General features: G+C 35.6%; 1 long non-coding RNA gene and 1 pseudogene across 2 annotated transcripts in view; one reads left to right on the forward strand and one right to left on the reverse strand.

The window, feature by feature from the left end:
* The window catches only part of LOC309622617, a 620,423-nt gene that overhangs the window by 521,645 nt on the left and 77,106 nt on the right, over nucleotides 1-21,672 (reverse strand). The window lies entirely within an intron of this gene.
* LOC309623072 (dual specificity protein phosphatase 3 pseudogene) overlaps nucleotides 1-21,672 on the forward strand; it is a 51,280-nt pseudogene that overhangs the window by 14,671 nt on the left and 14,937 nt on the right. The window contains exon 2 of the transcript in view: nucleotides 8,809-8,876. The product of the transcript in view is annotated as a dual specificity protein phosphatase 3 pseudogene (transcript). The remainder of the gene's footprint in view (nucleotides 1-8,808; nucleotides 8,877-21,672) is intronic.

The following is a 21,672-nucleotide window of genomic DNA, read 5'->3' on the forward strand; positions in this document are numbered from 1 at the left end:
TTTGGCAATAGACTCCATGTACAGAGTGAGAGAAATGAGTCAGAGTTTAGTCATTAACACATTCTGTTCTTTTCGGTCATATGTATTTATGAGACTCTATAAATGAGGAGGATTAACATTCCCTTGACTGTTAAGAGGCATATTGGTAAAACAATTTTCTCTGTTGGGCTTCTGTACTATAACTCCCAAATATTCCATAGCTGGAAAAGCAATCATTTGTGTTCATTTTTTTATCGTGTTCTATCTGAGCTAGGCTGTCTCTGAACAAAAAATTTGATTTTGTGTGAAGATCTTGGCCTGGTTCTTCAGTGTCATCTATAGATGTCCTTGTCACCTTCATTGGCTATGTTTTGCTTTTGAGCACTTAGTATAGGGAGTTTATTTTCAGCAAAGTGTTTCACAGAATCATTAGGCAGCTCTTGTTTCATATGTACCATTGCAAAAAAAAGTACAGGTGCTGTTCTTCTGTTTGCTCAAAGAAACCTTGGATACACCCTCCAATGCATAGCTTAGGACCCTGACCCCAAATCACCAACTTGTGAACACACTGCTGCCTATGTGGCAAAAGGATGTTTTAGTTCCAAATAGAAAATTAAAAAAAGAAATTCCAGTTTATTGGCTACAAAGACTGGCTTTGGCAGCTTGCTTTCACTTCTGCTAAAGGTGTATTTAAGATACATCAATTCTAAAATCTGTCTTTACCCTCACAAAACTCCAGTATCGGTATATCTTATTGCTACAAATTTACAGCATGCCTTCTGAATAGGTCCCAGGGAAATAGAAGAGTCCTGTGACAACTATTGGTGCCCAGATGAGTATCCTGCCAAGACCTAGCACCAGCCTAAAGAGATCAGGCCAATTATAAGACTCAGATGAGCTCAAAGAAACTCTGCTTCCTAGATTTAGAAGCAAGGTTAATAGGTTCATGAGCCACCCTATAAATCTCACACAACATCCTGTCTCTGTAGCAGTTCAATGAATCTGAACATTTGAGTCTCTCAATTGAATTAGGGGGGAAAAATCCATTGTATGTTTATGGAGGCAGAAGTGAAAACTTTGCCAAGTAGCAGGAGCAGTGGAGCTCCCTGGAGCTCTCTCCAAATCTACTGGTGGAGAATACATCCAGTTTGGTAGGTATTTAGCAATATCTCTTAGACATAAAATAAAAGCAACGTATCATTTGGGTCCTTCTAAGAACCTCAGACTCAGGGCAGACCCCAAACTTGAGCTCAGTTTCTTCACCCGTGTTTCTCTTAGCCATATTTAAGGATTTAGTTTGTCTACCTGTCACAGTGTTGTCCAGAAGTATTGGAACACTGTGTTTCAATACACTGGCAAAGTACTTTCTCTGCCTCCCTTGCAGATGGGATTATTCTATGTGATCCCAGCAGGCTAAGTGTGTTTATTTGTTCTGTCAGCAATCTCACCACCATCCAAGGGATTGTTCTGTTCTTTTTGTCTTTATTCAACAAACATATGAGTGCTCCTTCTATGCCACTCTCTGTGATAGACTCAGTATGTAAATTGTTATTGTTGCATAACGCTAGATAAGCACCCTCATAAAATATGAACCAGCTGCAGTGGGCACAGAGAGAAGAGAAGCAGATTGTACAATTGGGGATTTGGAATTTTGGAAAGGTGTAGTCCATTCAAGAAACTGCAGGCAGTTTGGTGTGGGTGAATTATAGGATCAAATAGGCGGAGATAAGTTTGCTGAGTTCCATGCCAAACCACAAGGGTCTGCTATGCCATGTGAAGCAAACTCATGAATGCCCCACCCATCTTCCCTCAGCCTTCCTGAGTTCACCTGCAGCTGAAGGATGAGACAGTGTCTGGAACACTGATGCCTTTCCATCACAGAAGTATCTGCTTCTCTGTTTTGTGCCTGAGATCTTTGTCTATACGACCAGGGAAGATGGCTCCCTTTCAAGCAGTACAGATTGGGAAGGGTGTTATTGTGTCTTGGAGCACTCTCAGCAAATGGGGGGGTGGGGGTGGGTAGACAATGACTAGATGCTCCAGTCCCTATACAGTTTTAAGATGTGGTCCACACACAGAGAGTCTGCGGTGGAACTGAGCCCCAGGTACCTTCAGAGCTAACCTACTTGTTAACACATCCTTTATAGAATTTTCTCCATTCCCTGTCTCACTTTTTTCATTCCATCATTTGTGCATCTTGGGCTTACCTCCAAAAAACCAAATTGTACCCAGATACTTGTTTCAAACTGAGACACAATAAAAAAGTGTAGAGTTGATCCTCTAGGCTACAGGGAGCCAATTATGAATTTTAAAGCTGTGGAAAGATGTGATCTGATTTACATTTCAGAAAGTTCACTGTCTGAAGTGTGGAGAATATATTACAGCAGGACAGGACTGGAGGCAAGAATAGTAGGAGGTTGTTGAGTTAATCTGGGCAGGAAATGATTGTCTGGGGGGGAAAAAAGACATAGAGAAAAGATATTTCTTTAATCCTTAACAGATCAGTACCTCTCTTCAATTTAGGGGGCAGTCTTTGTAATAGTATAAACAACCCAGCCTTGTTCCTGGGTTAGTCAATTCTCAACTTTTTTTTTTTTTTTAATTTATTTTTGGCTGCATTGGGTCTTCGTTGTTGCACGCGGGCTTTCTCTAGTTGTGGTGAGTGGGCTTCTCACTGTGGTGGCTTCTCTTGTTGCAGAGCACAGGCTCTAGGCACACAGGCTCAGTAGTTGTGGTGTACGGGCTTAGTTGCTCCGCGGCGTGTGGGATCTTCCCAGACCAGGGCTCGAACCCGTGTCCCCTGCATTGTCAGGTGGATTCTTAACTATGGCACCACCAGGGAAGTCCAAATCTCAACTTTTTAACTCTCATTTATTGTCATTTACCATCATTCTTTTGCCTAGTCATCTACTCTTAAAATCATTATATGCTCTGGGTTTGTGACCAGGCTTTCCTCTTTGTTAAACGGAATGACTGATGCTTCATCAGAGTCTAAACATGCTTGAAATCCTGCTTCAGAGCAGAAAGGAGGGTTTGGCACTCCTCCCCAGGAGGTTGCAGCCTGACCATTAGAAGATCAGGGCTCTCCTTTTTTGGGGTTTACTCCCATGAGGCACTCAGTAAGTTTGCAAATTATGTAAAACAACCCAATATTACTAGTGTAATTTCCTGTCATTTTCTACATTTGTGTTTACTGAATTATGCTACTGAGGCTGTTTGTTTATTTGGAGGATCGTGACCTACAATTTGGGTAATTGGCTACCCTGAAATTTGGGTAAGTTGGTGATGTTCAGGCTGTGACTTACAGGTTTAAAGAGGCTGTACTTATCACTGGCTTGGAAGGTGACCACAGCTCTAATGGGGCCTTGTTGTGTTGACTACCACAGGGTGAAGTCCACACCAGTGTCCCAATTACCTGCTGGGTAGGCTCCAAATACGTGGGTTTCCACAGTTAACCTGTTGTCCCAATCAATTACATGTTTTCTCTTTCAAATATGAACTCTGTATAAGTAACCAAGCATAAAAATAATTAGTCATAAAATTACACGTTCTTTTTAAGATGTACAATGTAGTGACTTTATCTATCTTGCAAAATGCTTGTCACAATAGGGTTAGTTAACACATCCGTCACCTCACATCATTACATTTTTTTGGTGTGTGGTGAGAACTTTTCAAATCTACTTTTAGCAACTCTCAAATATACGATACAATATAGTATTGTTAAATACAGTCACCATGCTGAACATTACAACCCCAGGACATAACTGGAAGTTTGTACCCTGTGACCACCTTCACTCTCCCCCTCCCTCTGACCCCCAGGCAACCACCAGTCTATTCTCTATTCCTATTAGGTTGTTGTTGTTGTGGGATTTTTTTTTGGTTTCACATATAAGTGAGTTCATACAGTAACTGTCTTTGTCTCGCTTATTTCACTTAGCATGACAGATTCACCCATGTTGTCACAAAAGGCAGGATTTCCTTTTTTATGGTTGAATAATATTCCATTGTATATACACCACATTTTCTTTATCTGTTCATCATCGATGGCCACTTGGGTTGTTTCTATTTCTTTGTTTTTGTAAATAATGCTGAAATGAACATAGGAGTTCAGATGTTTCTTTGAGATAGTGGGATTTCATTTTCTTCAGATATATATCCAAAAGTGGCATTGCAGGATCATATGATAGTTTTGTTTTTAATATTTTGAGGGACCTCCATACTGTTTTCCATAGTGGCTGCACTAATTTATATTACCACCGATTGTATACAGGGTTCTGTTTCTCCACATTCTCTTCAGCCCTTATCTCTTACCCTTTTGATAATAGCTATTCTCACAGGTGTGTGGTGATATCTTATTGTGGTTTTGATTTGCATTTCCCTGATGATTAGTGATGCTGAATACCTTTCCATGTACCTGTTGGCTATTTGAGTATCTTCTTTGAAAAAAATGTGTATTTCAGTATTCCACCCATTTTTTAAATCAAATTGTTTGTTTTTGTTGCTGTTGAATTGTATGAATTCTTTATATATTTTGGATATTAACACCTTATTAGACATGTGGTTTACAAATATTTTCAACATATTCCATATGTTGCCTTTTCATTTTGTTAATTGCTTGCTTTGCTGTGAAGAAGACTTTTAGTCTGATGTATTCCCACTTGTTTGTTTTTGCTTTTGTTGCTTGTGGTTTGGGTGTCATATCCATAAAATTCTTGTCAAGCCAAGTGTCAAGGAGTTTTTTCCTTATGTTTTCTTCTACGAGATCCTCTAGGTCTTAAATTTAAGTCTCTAATCCATTTTGAATTAATTTTGTGAGTGGTGTAATATAGACCTCCAGTTTCATTCTTTTGAACATAAATAACCAGTTTTCCCAGCACCATTTATTAAAGAGATTGTCTTTTCCCCATTCTATATCCTTGCCTCCATTATCAAATATTAGTTGACTGTATATGTGTGAGTTTATATAGTAGAATCATACAAATCATATGATATACTTTTGTGCTTATGTAATTATATCAGTAGTTAGGATCTAGGAACAAATAATTATAAACAGGTTTTCTACTTACATGACATTTAAAAGTCTGGCAATTTTGACCCCACCTGCTAAATTTTAGAAGCACCTTCTAAATTGTGAGAGGGCCTAAAACTCCTCCACAAATTTTCCAAAGTCCCCAAGGGATGCTATGTCCTTAGTTAAAACCCATAGCTCTCATGCTGATGACTCTAAAATTAGTATTTCCAGCTCTCATCTGTCCCTTGAATGCCAGATTAAAATATCCAGCTGCTCACTGGAGATCTACAACTGACAGATCTTTAACTGGCATGACAATATTAACAAATCCAAAATCAAACTATTGATTTCTTTCCCCAAACATTCTCTTCCAATAGTTTTCCCCATCTCTGAAATGGCACCACCATAATATCCAGTTACTGTAGGCAAAAACCTTGAAATCATCCTTTATTTATATCTTTCTTTTATACCTCACCTCTTCAATTTCTCATTTTTTTCTACACTCACAATCTGAATATGTGCTATCACAGATTAATCCATTGTTACTTTTGTGTGTGCTGTTTCATTTGTTTCCTACCTAAACTCTTAATCCCACAGGGTATTCTCCACAGTGTAGCCAGAGTGAGGTGTTTACAACGTATAGTATTTTATATCACTTTCTTCCTTTCCCTCTTGACTTCCTGCTTCCAAATACACTTGGGATGAGAATCCCACTAGATCCTACACGATCTTTCTTTTGGTGATCTAATTTTCTCTCTTACTCCTGGAACTCCACCATATTGGTTTCACTGATGTTGTGTGAGCACACCAAGCTCATTCCTACCTCAGGGCCTTTGCCTTACTGCTTCCCTCCTACTGAAATACCCTTTTGACAATATTCATATGCTCTCTCTGTAATTTATTTCAGCTCTTATTTAATTGTCACCTCCGGAGAAACTTTCCTGACCATCCTGTTTAAATATACTACATTTTTCTCTGTACCTATATCCCACTATAATTTTTTGTAGTCTTTACCTGAAATTATTGATTGACCCACTTGTTTGTTTTTCTGACAGTAGATATAAGCTCCATGAGGGAAAAGCCTTTGTTTATTGACTTGTCTTCAAGATCCAGAGGCATATGTGGTCCATAGTATTTACTCAATATTTGTTGAATAAATAAATAAGTGGTGAGTGTATTGTTAGGGTAAGAATAACAACTTTAACAAACAAATCATAACAAATATATATAATGGCTCAAAATAAAATTCCTTCTTGCTCATGTACTTGAAAACATGTATAACTATCAATTAGTGACAATTTATGGACTCGGGCTCCCTCTAACTTGTAGCTCCACCATCTCTCACTGAAGGTATCCAGAACTACTGATGATCATCCATCCTGCTGGGAGAAGGAGAAAAGCATGGAGGAGAATATGCCATGTTTTTAATGAGCTGGGCCTGGAAGTGATACCTTCCTCTTATATTCCATTAGTTAGAACTCAGTCACAAGGACACACTTGACTGTAAGGGCAACTGAGAAATACAGTCCCTTGCTGGGCAGCTATTTCCCTGCTAACAACTCTACACTAAAGAATGGGAAGCAATATGTATTTTTGGACAGTGAGTTGCTTCTGCCACAATGAATGAATAAAAGAACTTGTAAAAATCCAAGAATAATTTTTGTATATTATATAAAAGATATTATGTTGATATTTATTTGGAAGATTTATTTTCTTATGCCTTATTACCATTTTATATAATTATTTTAAAATACAATTATCCTTTAGGTAATTATGTCCATTAATTATATTTATATGTGATTATATTAATACTATTTCATCTTTATATAACTTATCTGAGGCACAATTGAATACAAACTAATGAGATTAATACAGTGCTCAAGGAGGTTACATGACTGAAAATATAGCATGGATTCTTCACCTGGCTTTGCACCTAAATAACTCTTCCTGTATAGTTTCCTTAACTTTTCTAGATTCTAAGGCTGTATTCCTTGGCTCATGGTCCCTTCCTCAATCTTTAAGGTCAGCAGTATAACATCTTCAAATCCTTCCCTGCTCTTATCAGATTGCCTTCTCCTCTCTATTCAAATATCCCTGCCTCTCATTTATAAGAACACTTGTAATTGCATTTATGGCTCATCCAGATAATGCAAAATAATCTCCATATATCAAGATCCTTAACTTAGTTATATCTGCAGAGTCTCTGGTGCTGTAATAAATTAACAACCTCAGGTTCCAGAGATTAGGAACTTGGTATCTTTGGGAGTCATTATTTAGCCTATGACAGCCCCTTTTCTCAGGTCATTCCTCCAGACCACAGTTTCCTTAATCTCACATTTTGATGAACCAACTAAATCTTTCCTTCTAATCTGAGTATTTCTTAAAATTTGCTGAACTGTGCTTTATATGGATGAACAATATAAATAATTATTTAGAGTTAGATTTTTTTTTTTGCTGTTACTGTTTACAAATAATGGCATAAAGCCTATCCAGTTTCATGTGGTACAAAGAACTCAGAGGTTTGGTTGTAAATTAGACATGAGTTTAAATCTTTTTTATCTATTTATTAGCCATGTAAACTTGGTCAAATTGCTGCACTAATCTGAGCTCATTTCTCATAACTAAAAAAAAAGTTGATAATTCTTCACAGGATTATTGTAATAATTAACCGAGACAATGATATATGTAAAAGAGTTTTAAAAATAATATATTAATCAAATGTGATTTGCACTATTTGTTGCAAAATTACAACTAAGGCATTTTCCATTATGCTATTTTAATTCCTTTCTGCATAGACTTCCTGAGGAGGAAGACGATTCAAAGAAAGGGCCCTAAAAATTAGATGTGTCCCCAGTAGGTATGTCTATGGAAACTGCTTCTTAGGCATTGCTGACAAAAAGGTAAATTTGCGAGTACTTCTCTAGTTAGCTTCTTCCATTTACAATGTGTGTGGGTCCTTGGAGAACAGTTTTTTTGCCTGGTTTGTAAACTCAAGTTCTTAAGAACATTTGAAATTGTATGCAATGTGGTGGGTCTAAAATGCTTCATTTGAATTTGTTCTATAACATCAAGCTCTTCCCAAGGCAGCAGTTTTGTGGTTCTCATCTTGGCTCATCTGTGTACCTCTTACACCCTTGTCAGCAAATACGTAGCCACAGAACATACACTAAAGCAGACATCAAAAAGAAAGATATGGGCACTCTTCCACCATCCTGCCTACTGGGCCACTGCAGTGTAGGGATCGCTATATATGTGTTGATCAGATGGGAGGAAATGGTGAAGAAAGATTGTCTATTTTTTTAGAAGGGAAATACTGGGAGTTAGAACAACTGGGTTGTGTTGTTGCTCTGGACTAGAAGAGCAGAGAAACAGAGTCATTAAAATGTACATACTTATGTATTTGCTTCATAATTTTATGAAAACTTCTTAGTAGATCTACAATCAATTGAGAGTACACACTTGGCTCTGCAGTCCAGTGCCTATTAAGAATCATCTCACTCAATACCTAACTCATAAATACATTGATGAACACATCAATAAATATTTGTTGAATGAGTGAATGAATGTTAGGGCTCAGTGGTTCTCTTTCATGTAAGTGTAGGTGCAGATATTGGATCACTATTCCCTCAAAAGGAATGTTATATGTAACGGTATCTCCTGTAATCTCTATGAGAGTGTGGGTGGATTAGGATTTAGGGCTTCATTATGATTCTCTTGAAATTGTCACTTGTGTCAGATACTGCTAAGTTTTATTTTTCTTTGACTATAGACCTAGCAATACTTATACTAGAATGTTTTTGTATTTCTTTGGTTCATAGTCATTATGAACTGCTTTAGAATGCAACTGTGGATATTTGATGAAAGTGACAAGTATCAGTTTGTTCAGGTAAACATTAATCACAACATAATGCACTCGTCAGCCTATAATTGTACTCTCTGTACAATTGTGGAATGTCAACGAGAAAGAATGTAAAAACGTCGTTACTTATAGGCTGTTGCTTAGTCTCTCAAGACAAGAAGGAAATTTATAATATCTCCAGGGTGGACCTCTTATGGTGAAGGTAGTCCTGATCAGGTGAAAGGAAATCCCCAAAGAATATGTATGTGATAGTGATGAAGGTGAAGTAAAGCAGAATGAAGTGCAATAAATCCCCAGTCACAAAATATACGACTTCCTCTATTACAGCCCCCATTTGCAATTTGGTCAAAGAATGACAGTCTTCTCACAGGGGAAATTTTGATGTTTTCTATTCCTCTGAGCAACTTAAATCTACTTAGGAATTTCTATTCCTTTCCAAAGTCCATGGGCTGGATTTGATCCTTCTCTATAAACACACACATACACCTACACACACACATATACACATACACATATACACACACCTCTACACGTCACGTTCAAAGTGTTGAAAATCAAACATTAAGGATAACTTCAAGGCAGACAGAGAAAGAAAGACACACTATACACGGAGGAAAAATATAAGAGTACTAGCTGACTTCTAATCAGAAACCAGACAAGCCAGGAGTGACATCTTTAAAGAGATTTTTTTTTTTTGAAGTCAGTTATATCCAGAAAAAATACTTCTCAAAAATGGAAAAGAAATCCACAAACCTACACAACTGATAAAATTGTATAGACCTTAATACACACATACACTCACACACACCCAAATGAGTACAAGTAAAACTGAGGCAATCTGAATAAGATCAGTGCATTGTATTCATGTCAATATCCTGGTGTGATACTATACTATAGTTTGTAAAATGTTACCATTGGGGGAAACTGGGCATTGTGTACAATGGTTCTCTCTGTATTACTTATTATAACTGCAAGTGAATCTATAAATATCTTCAATCACAATTTCAACTAAAATAAGAAAACAACAAAATCATCCCCCCAAAATAACAAAAGCAAATGCATTAAAAAATGAAGGAGAATAAAGGCCAAACATATAAAAGTGGAGAGAATTTATAACCAGCTGATCTATGCTACAAGAAATATTAAAAGAAGTTCTTCAGGCAGAAGGAATATGACTCCAGACAGAAAATTTGATCTATATAAACTATACATGAAAAATAAGCAGAGGAGGGAAAATTTTATGAGTATGATAAAGGGTTGTTTTAATGGTATATATTAAATTATAAAGCTACAGTAATAACAATTGTACAGTAGACCCTTGAACTATGTGGGTCTGAACTGCATGGGTCCACTTTATACACATATACTTTTCAAGAGGAAATACTGCAATACTACACTGTCAGTAGTTGGTTGAATCCGCAGATGCAGAGGAACCCTAATTATGGAGGGCTTGTGATAAATTATACTCGGATTAACTCCCACACTGTTCAAGAGTCAACTATAGTTTGTCCAGGGGTAATATAGATATAGATATAGAAATAGAAGTGATATCTAAGAAACTCTCTCTCTCTCTGTATGATGAAGATAGCATGTCAAGTGTTAATATTAACCATTAAATAGTATAGGTTAATTGGTGAGCATTTTGGAATAAAGTTTGATCCATATTGCACTCCAAAATATATTCCAGGAGTATAAGTATTTAAATACAGATAATGAAATCATGAAGTAAATAGATAAAATATTGTTGAATATTTTTCTGATCTCAGAGTGTTGAATGTCTTTCAATGCAGCATACAAACAATTAGTTTTCTTAACATCTGAGATGAGAATTTATTTCTAGAGGAAACCCTACTTATTTAGGAAAATGCTTTAATATGCCTGTGAGATTTGCTACTGTCCACCAATGTTCATGTCTCTTCTTTTACTTGAGCACACTTAGACCGCATATCCAGGCCCCACTGTATCTAGACGGGGCCATATCACTATTTCCTGTTAATTGAATATGTGTGTCAGTGATGTATGTTATTTTAAGACCAAAGCAGTTAAGAGCATTTATGCCTTTCATAAGCTCTCCTTCTCTCTTTTGACCGCTGCGGTTTGAAAGCAAAGAAGATAGTAGAAACACAAGATGGAAGAATTCAGGGTTCCCAAACAATTGAACTTAGCCTCCATTTTACCTCTACCATAGTACTGATCATAACTAAAAAAACCTGTTGCCTTAAGCCACTGAGATTTGGGAAGTGTTTGTTACATTAGGTAGTCCACCCTGACCAAAACAAAGTTGTAGGACTTAGTCAGGTCTAAGACAACAAAAGAAGTATTTAAGCCATTCTGCATTAATATTAATTTGGTGTTTGTAGAAAAAGATCTGTGGATTAGAGGAGAGCAAAGAGTTAGATCCGGGTAGGAGTTGTAATCCATCAAAAAGCCAAGAGTGTTTTAAGAAGGGGAACATCTAACATTGAATTTTGTCACATTGTTTTCCCCAAATTTGTACACAAAATTACCATGTGTGAATAATTTGTAATAAATTGAAGAAAGAGGCTGGGTACTTGGTCTGGGTAAATATAGTTCAGAACAACAGTAGCCCGAGTGAGATGGTAAGATGATCATTAAATTGAACTAATTCAGTGGAAACTGGAGCCTGAGGTGACTAAGAAAATGAATTCAATGCGTGGTTTTATCTTAGTTTTAAGAAGTGTAGTGATATCATTTGACATTTAGTTTAAATGAGGATAAGAATAATAGAAAACTATAAAAATAGATTAGTGATTTTACATCTTTATATAATCTACTACATCAACAAAATTAAAAGCTAAATGACAAATTTCCTCTTTTGGGCAAAATAATTATTCTCATGGATGATTATTTACAATAATAAAACTTGAATATTGCAATTGAACAAATGGGCAGAAAATATTAAAAGCCAATTCATAAAAAAAAATTATAAATGGGGAGTATATTTGAAAAATGGTCACTCTCACTAGAAATCAAAAATGCAAATTAAGATGATAATGAGAAACCATTGTCACCCATTTGACAAAGATTCAAATAAGGACAATACAGTGTTGGACAGAGTGGACAATTGTTTATAATGCTGGAGGAATGTGAATTAGTATTAAGATTAAGGATGTCAATTTGGTAATATACATCACAGCCTCTGCTTTGACTGCACACCTGAATCACCTGGGGAACTTTAAAAAGCAAGAGAAACTCTGCCAATATTTTTTGAAAGCTCCTCAAAATAATTTCAATGTGCAGCCAGGATTGAAAAACACTAATATATAAACAATTTTAAAATATATTGACTCATTATTTCTTTCTTATAATATAAGAATAAAGCTAGAATAAGTAAAATAAAATAAATAAAATAGAAACAGAATAAAATTAGTTCACAAAAGAATGTTCGGTAATGTTTTAATAGTGCAAGTGGGGAATGACCTAAATGCCCAGTAAAGAAATATTATAGAATACTGTACACAAATTAAAATTAGGAGACTATCCCATAGGAAAATGCTCATTATTTCTCACAGTGAATACAAAATTGTATATAGGACATGATTCCAAACCTGTGAACCATTAGATACACATTCTGTACATTAATAGAAACAGTACTGAATGACATATATCAAATATTTAATATAATTTATCTCTGGGTAAACTGCAGAAAAGTTTTGTAATATTATAATACTATAGATATCATGTTTCAAACATAGATGAATCTAAAATCGTCCATCGGAATCTACTGTATGTGTGTGGCCAACTTATGATAAAGAGAGCAAGAGAAGGAATGGAGAAGAATGGTTCATCTCTTCTGTGCTGTTTAAACTCTTCCACTGTAGCAGCAGTCTCATCTCTTTCAAACTGTCTTATCAGCTCTTTCTCCTCTTCATCTATCCAGCCAAAGTATTCATTCTACTCCTCACCTCTGGACTGTGTGCAGGTAAATGACCTCTTTAAATTACCCTAAAAATGTGAGCCACATTGCTTAGCAGCCATTCTGATTTGCCTCAGGTGTTGACTGGGTTAGGGAGGTGGAGAAAGACCATTTCTGGTTGTCCAAGATTAAATTTTTAATGTACTTCCTAAAGAGAAATGTGCTTACACATGATGAATAGCTTGCAGAGTGTTTTTCCTAATAGATTTCTATACATTGAGGTTCAAATAGGCTTGTATTGAATGCACTGGAGATCCAGTCATCATTTATAGTGATTATTTAATGGAGCAATACCTTTGTAAATAACATACTTGTGGCTTATTGTCTTTTGGGAAATTGAGAATTTTTCATAATCTATTTAAAGTTTTTGACAAAGTATTGAGTTATATAAGACATTGAATCACTGCAGTTAATAGTAACCTGATACGTTATCTTTATAAATGTGGTTATTTATGATAGTTAGAGAGCCACCTCACTTCTAACTCCATCTTAATCTTCCTCTCTCTCTTTTTCACTGAGGTAAGGGACAGTTATACCTAGTTTGGGCCTAATTACTTTTTGCTGTCAAGTGGCTAAAGGGCAAGATTTGTTCTGAAATTCTGTTTGGATCAACAGCTGCCATGTTGTTAGATATCTAGAGATTAACGAAAGAACTGCAAAGAAAGACATTTATTTCACCTTAATGTCCCTATTATCCATATAGTTCAGGATTTCAACTGTGCGTGTGGTCAAGGTCAATGACACTAGTTCCAAGAAAGTTTAATGATGGATATTCTCACTTTCAACTCAGTTTAGAATGGTTGGGTAGAGAAAAGTAATGAAGAGTTGCATTGTTAAATATCTTAGAAGTAGCTCTGTAGTTACAGAAATCACATTCTTCAGGAACTTTTTTCCTAGGGCTGCCATTTTTCGTTATAAGCCATTGTTATAAATGAATTTTACTGGAAGTTTTCTTTACTAGAAATTTATCACTACAAGATGGACGAGGTAGGACCAGTTTTTCCAAATCAGATTCTATATAAATGATGCCAAGGAATGCTTACTAATTTTACTGTTTAAACCTCTGTGAAATGACTAATGGATTTATAGGGCAAATGATATTTGAAAATCTATTAAGTTAATTCCATATGTCTGAAGGAAATTTGTCAGCATAACAAGTGATTCAAAATTGGTTTGATCAGGATATAGAATTAAATATATCCTTGTTTCCATGGTACTCCAACATTTATCCTTTGTTGAATTACTGTAACAAAAGTAGCTAGGCCAACCTTGATCTTACCCAGTTATGTGTGGCTAGATATCTATATTTAAAATGGACCTCAAGCTGAGAAATTGGGAGCATTCATTTCTCATAATTAATTTGGCTTTCATATCCAAGTATATTAAACAAAAATGTTAGAGATTAAGAATATTTGTATTTGTTTCCCAGTTTGGCTGCTTGCAATTTGACTATAAAATGTAGTGAAGACCTTTAAGTAGAATGGATACAGCTGTTTCCATTTGAGATTTGGGGTTACATGATTCCCTAATCTCAAATTACTAATATTATGGTGATGGAATGAGCAGTGTGTGTGTATGTGTGTGTGTGTGAGAAAGAGAGAGAGAGAAAGAAATGTATACATACATACATATGTTCATACCTAATATATATGTATATAATATATACATACATTTCTAAAACTAGGTGAGATGTGGATATAAAATTTTAAGGTCCTTCATATTATTGACAAATTGTCTTCCAGACGATTAGTCCATTTCACATTTCCACTCGATGTTTTACAAAATATTTCAAATCTGGACAAAATATTTTATCATTGACTAATGTTTATAAATATATATGTGTGTGTGTATACACAAAATACCACTAATATTTTTAAACAGAATTTACTGTTTATGAACTTACTGTTCATAAATATACTGTTTATGAACTTTTTATCCCCTTTTCATGAATATTTTAATAAGTAATTAAATATTAATTGATGAAACATAATTTTAATGACCAAAAATATTCTAACATATGGAAACATAATTTATGGATTATTTTAGTTAGTTATTATTATAAAAATAAACTATGTAGAATTAGTGTTAGTCATATTTTTATACCAATTTCTAAAACTAGGTGAGGTGTAGATGTAAAATTTTAAGGTCCTTGATATTGACAAGTTGTCTTCCAGAAGAATTGTCCATTTCACACTTCCACTCAGGGTTTTATGAAATATTTCAGATCTGGGCAATGAATTTTATTATTTACTCTTAGGTATTTTTCCAAAGAAGGCCAAGAACTATTCCTCAGCTAACTCAACTGATACTCAAGAAACTCTTTCATAGAAATTTAAATGCTGTGTGTTTCAAGTTCCGTTATCTTGGGGGAGTTCACAGAGGTACTTTGGGGTTTTATTTAGGCCTTATACTTTAAAGTTGATGAGTGAAATAGGGTGACTAAACTATAATAGCCTCCATCTTGAACAATCTGATGGGGATAATCCTGATATGTTACTTTCAAAGTAACAGATAGCAGAGTAAGAGACACTGAGAGGAATTTTGGTATACCAGGAATATATCAGAGGCAGTCTATTTCAGTCTAGATTGTAGTAGCTTTACTGTCTACATTTGATGCACTCCAAGACTTAAGATATTTACTCCAAGCTCATTTAAAAAACAAAAACCCTTCAAGTTTTAGAACTCTTCATAAGTGTGGTTTTAATTAGTCCTGGGAAGTTTAGATGATGTAAAAAATTAGGAAACGCACACTGATGTTCATAATTGACACGTGTCTTTGCAGCATAGTTGGATAAATATGTTCTGCTTTATAACTTGGATCAGCTTTCTTTGGGCTGTGCTCCTAGTTTTCTTCACATTTAACTTTAATGTAGAGTAGTAGGAGACAGAGCAATTTCTAATCTTTGTATTAAAAGATATGGATGAATTTTGATAGTTTTAGTTGGAGTGAGCAAGATGTGGAAAGAATAATGTTACTTAAATACAAGTGTTGTTACTTAAATTTTATGTATTCTTTAAAGAGAAGTTCTTCAGTTCTGAAAGGGAAAAAAATGAAAAAAAAATGTCATGAAATAAAAGCGGTAGCAAAGCAATATGAGCAATGGTAGGTTGTGGTGATTAGCTTGTGATACCCAATTTCTTAATTTCCTCTTTATTCCTACCTCTTTCACAGGCTCTGTGGATTCCTGTGGGTCTCATCTTAGTGGTATAAACTCAGAAGGAAATTTTAATAGGAATTAGTTTTCAAAATTATTTTGGTATTAAAAATTCTTTGGTGAATTAGGGAAGAATAATTTGGTTTTAGCTGCACGAAAGAAAACAGTAGAATTATAAGATAAAACTCAGGACTTTGAATTATAGAGGTTTTTACAATGTCTAATATCTGGTAATTATTTTCTTTCTGTACACAGATAAAAACTGAGTTTGGATATTTTCCCTGAAGAATACTACTGCTCTTTATACACCATTGAAATAGTGATAATATGTAATTAGGAAATGGAAGAATGTTATGTAATTGGATAGGTTTATATATTTAAAAAAATGAAAACTTAAAAGAATAAAAATGAGGACAGGGATACAAGTATTTCTCAATTCAGGGGACAGAGGAAAGACATAAAATATTAATTGTGAGAGATAAATACGTTTAAATATAATATTTATAAAAACTATCCATAAAAGTATTCCACAATACATAGATATTTAAAAAATAGTTCATGCATAGTATAGTTTCTTTGGCTGAAGTAATAGCTGAAATGGTGGCTGAATCTTATGTTACTAGCAAAATATCATACTTTTTTTTTAAATTTTTTTAAATTTTTAAAATGCTATTCTTGTCTGCTTACATTCTTTTTATGTATGTATGTATGGCTGTGTTGGGTCTTCGTTTCTGTGCGAGGGCTTTCTCTAGTTGCAGCAAGTGGGGGCCCCTCTTCATCGCGGTCCGCGGGCCTCTCACTATCGCGGCCTCTCTTGTTGCGGAGCACAGGCTCCAGACGCGCAGGCTCAGTAGTTGTGGCTCACGGGCCTAGTTGCTCCGCGGCATGTGGGATCTTCCCAGACCAGGGCTCGAACCCATGTCCTCTTCATTGGCAGGAAGATTCTCAACCACTGTGCCACCAGGGAAGCCCAAATATCATACTTTTAATCAGAGTTAATTACACAAGGCAGGCCTACCATTTCTGAAATCCTTTATCACTTTTGAAAAATCTGCTCTTTTAATTTATAGCATTGTGAAACACTAGCTAGATGATTGTTACATTTCATAATGTTCTACCACTTATTAGCTATAATATACCTTTACAATTTTCTTTTATCTTACTTGAAAAATGAAATTACAATACTATCTAATAGGGTTAGAGCAAGAATTAAATGAATTAATACATTTAAAAACACAACACTAAGATGCTCATTAAATAGTATAAATAACTATGAGGTATAATATAAACAATTATTGTTTGTATGAGTCAGCTTCTAAAATGGCCTCCAATGATCCTCACCTCCTGATATTCACTTTCTCATGTAGTCTCCTCCTTCATTGCACATGAGGATTCTGCTGCGTGACTGTTAGCATTCTGCAAAAGTGATAATATGTCCCTTAGGAGATCATGTGTATCAGACCCTGCAGCCTCCGTCTTGATGGTTCTCTCACTCTGTTGGATCTCTCACTATGGGAGAAGCAATCTGTCATGTGAAAACTTTATGGAATGTTCTGTGTTCAACAGCAGGCCTAGTCCAGGAGCCATTCTGGAACCAAGGCCTGCTAACAGCCACGTGAGTTAGTTAGAAGCAGATTCTCCAGCCCCATCAGGCTGTGAGTTGACTACAGCTCTGGCCGACAGCTTGACTGCAATCCTCATGAGAGATTGTAAGATAATCAGTGTTTGTTGTTTTAAGCTGCTAAATACTGGAATAGTTTATTATGAGGATAAAAGCTAACACTGAATATTCACCTATTGTGTAAGATACATTGCAGTCATTTTTGCTAAGTTATTTCATATGTAATCTTATCTCCCCCGCAGTATACCAATATTTAAGTTATTATATCCACTTTACGGGTAAAGAAATAGAAATACCTGAAATATACTCATCAAGGTACACAAGCAGTATCTCCTTTGGGCTTCATCTCTGTGGTGGAAGTGCCTGACACTAAGTTTTGATTGCCACGGCATGCAGTTCAAAAGACTTCCAGCTTGAATAAACGTATTACCAACTGTATGACACAGCTACTAGCAAGACAACCAGATAAAGAACTAGAACACCCACTCCATGAAGTTCCCCTTTCAGAAAGCCCTGGGTGACATAGGTAACCGGCTGCTTGAGTGACCCCATCTCCAGGCTCCTGTGTGCTCATTCCTCCTCTTATGCTTCAAATCAGCCAATAACGAGTGACCTAGAGAAGTCCTAAACACCTTGCTCTTAGACCCAAATAAATGTAGAGCCCCAGGTTCATTTTCTCTCTCTCTCTCTCACTCTCCCTGCCCCCCCCCACACCTTTTCTCCCCCTACTCAACCTCCCCCTTGTGTGGTCTTCAGGCATGCTGTGTACCCTTCAGGATTTGTGGATAATAAATCTTGTTCCTCAAATTTCCCTGATAGTATTTTGCTAAAGGGCACTCTGTGACCATCATAAGAACCACAAGGGCCGGCCCAGCCACAACATTGACCTCGGAAAGGAAATATCTGTGGGCTTTTCTCCCGGTAACGTGGGCCCAGGCGAGTACTGCAGGCGTTCCTAGGGCAGAGCATTATCATCAGTGGGCTGGGACGAGCATGCAACTTCCATAGTACAGAGCACACATAACCCCAACGTGTTGCTTTTCCCTCCTTAGTATAGCACTACTTTGCAGAGCCTTTAATGATAGAATTGATGTATGCCTCAGTACTTAGTGCCTAGAAGTTGTAAAATGAAGAGGAACTTTGCCTAGAGATGCCTGGAGGGAATTTACATGGATTCCTGGACTTGAGAGAATAATCTCATGTCAAATCAAGTGACAGATTAGCTTTAAAGACAGTTTTTTTGTTGTTAATTTTCTATTCTTTTTTTGCATTCAGAGAGGTTTGTCAGGTACTGAGGTGGTAGAATTGCATGAAAGATTCCTTTAGGGTTTCAAAGGTTGTAAATAATTTTCTATAATCAGCTTTTAGATTTGATCCTCCTAGGTGATAGTAAGCAGTAAAAATTATGGGAAGTGAGACTCTGTGAATCGTAATTTTTATTAGTAAAAGGAATAACTTGGAGATGTTCTTATATCTTTTTAATGTTATTCATCTTAATTATTTTCCAGTAAATTCAACAGTCCTTTGTGTTTGTTGAGAGACAAAGGGAAAATAATATATGTTGTCACTGAAAAAAGTGGGAGGAGATAAATAAGTTTAGATGTTTTGCTCCAGCTTTTCCTGTAATGGAAAATCTGTCATGAGGTAGAAAATGAAGGTGGATGAGTTTTAGTTTCTCTGTATAGATGTTTATATTGTATCTTTCAGAGGAATGGCTATTTCATTACAGTATTTCAAGTAAAAGAAAAATAATTATTGTTCAAAGTCTGTAGAGTACAGTTGTGCAACCCACTGGTCCTTGACTTTAGAAGTCAAGTTCTCAGGAGTCAAAAACAATTTGATTGAATATGTACCTATCATTAATCATGTGTGTTTTGTAAGTTGATCATTTTTGAGGATTTTGCATACCAACATATCCGGATATTAAAACAAAACAAAACAAACAAAATAAAACCAAAGCAGAAACAAAACCCCAAAATTTAAAATAACTAATACCTTTTGAGAATTTTCTAACTGCCAGAAACTAGGAAAATTGGCAAACTGGTCAACTTTTCAGTACAAAATACAGTTTTGAAAGTTACCTCAAATGTGACAGCCTCATCTTGGCAAGGAGAAACTGCATCTGCCTTTCAAATACCCGCATAAGAATTTTCCCAATATTTCAGCTAGTGTGTAATGACTTTAAAGGCAAGTATACCTGAAATTATTAATCTCCTCCCCCAGCCCCCATTGCCCCCTCCACCACCTCCTCTCTCTCCCTCTCTATCTCTCCCCCTGCCCCATAAATAAAAGTTCCTCCCTGTAAAATATATTGAAGGATTACTTATAAAATGTATAAATAATTTGGGTGGGGTTTAATGAATTTTATAAAATAAACACACCCATGTAAACAGCACCGAGATCAAGACATAGAGCATTACCAGGACTCCTGAAACCCCCAAGTGAACCATTATCCCAAATTCTAATACTGTATATTAGTTTTTACAGTTTTTGAAATTTTAAAAATAGAATCATATAGGATGTACTCTTTTGTCTTTTTTTCCCTCTCAGTATTAAAATTGTATATTTGTGGGATTTATCGATCCTGTACATTTCTTTTGTTATACGAAAAATGCATTTCCATTTGCGTTATGTATTGCACTTAGGAGCATAGTATCTGCATCACAGAACATGCATGTCTCCAGCTCTTTTAGACACTGACAAGTAGCTTTCCAAATGGGTTATACCAGTTTATACTCCAACCAGCAAAGTGTCAGAATTCTAGTTGCTTTATAATCTTGCCTGTACCTAGCTTTGTCTCACTCTTTGTTTTAGATGTTCTGATGGGTGTGAAGTTAACTCATTGTGACTTTAGTGTGTATTTCCTTGCACTTTACTTGAGTTCTGTTTCATATGTGTATGTTACTTGGACATTTTCTGTTGTGAACTGCCTACTCAAGTTTTTTATATATCTTATACTAGTTTGATAGTATTTTCCTTATTAATTTGTAGGAATTCTTTGCATATTTTGAATGAGTTATTTTGTCAGATACATACCCGTATATACATACACACAATAAAAATACTTAACGCTGTGTTGCCTTTTCACTCTATAACATTTTTTCAGAAAAATTCAAATACATTTTATTATATGACATGTCATACTTAACATCTTAGCAATATCCTATTGTTTTTTAAATTAATTTTTATTGGAGTGTAATTGATTTACAGTTCTGTGTTAGTTTCTGCTGTATAGCAAAGTGAATCAGTTATACATACACATACACCCACTATTTTTTAGATTCTATTCCTATATAGGTCATCACAGAGTATTGAGTAGAGTTCCCTGTGCTATACAGTAGGTTCTTATTAGTTATCTATTTTATATATAGTAGTGTGTATATGTCAGTCCCAATCTCCCAATTTATCCCTCCTGTCCCCCCTTTCCCCCTTGGTAACCATAAGTTTGTGTTCTACATCTGTGACTCTATTTCTGTTTTGTAAGTAGGTTCATTTGTACCATTTTTTTAGACTCCACATGAAAGCGATATAAGATATTTGTCTTTGTCTGACTTAATTCACTCAGTATGACAATCTCTAGGTCCATCCATGTCACTGCAAATGGCATTATTTCATTCTTTTTTATGGCTGAGTAATATTTCATTGTGTGTGTGTGTGTGTGTGTGTGTATGTATGTGTATGTATATATATGTGTGTGTGTGTGTGTATATATATATATATATATATATATATATATATATATATATATATATATATATATATACCACATTTTCTTTATCCATTCCTGCACTGATGGGCATTTAGGTTGCTTCCATGTCCTGGCTATTGTAAACAGTGCTGCAATGAATATTAGGGTGCATGTATCTTTTCAAGTTATGGTTTTCTCCAGATATATGCCCAGGAGTGGGATTGCTGGATCATATGGTAACTCTATTTTTAGTTTTTTAAGGAACCTCCATACTGTTCTTCATAGTGGCTGTACCAATTTACATTCCCACCAGTAGTGTTGGAGGGTTCCATTTTCTCCACACCCTCTCCAGCATTTATTGTTTGTAGATTTTTTGATGATAGCCATTCTGACTGGTGTGAGGTCATACCTCATTGTAGTTT

The sequence above is a fragment of the Balaenoptera borealis genome (genome assembly GCF_965194805.1).
Source record: "Balaenoptera borealis genome assembly, chromosome: 2".
In the NCBI taxonomy this organism is placed as follows: domain Eukaryota; kingdom Metazoa; phylum Chordata; class Mammalia; order Artiodactyla; family Balaenopteridae; genus Balaenoptera; species Balaenoptera borealis.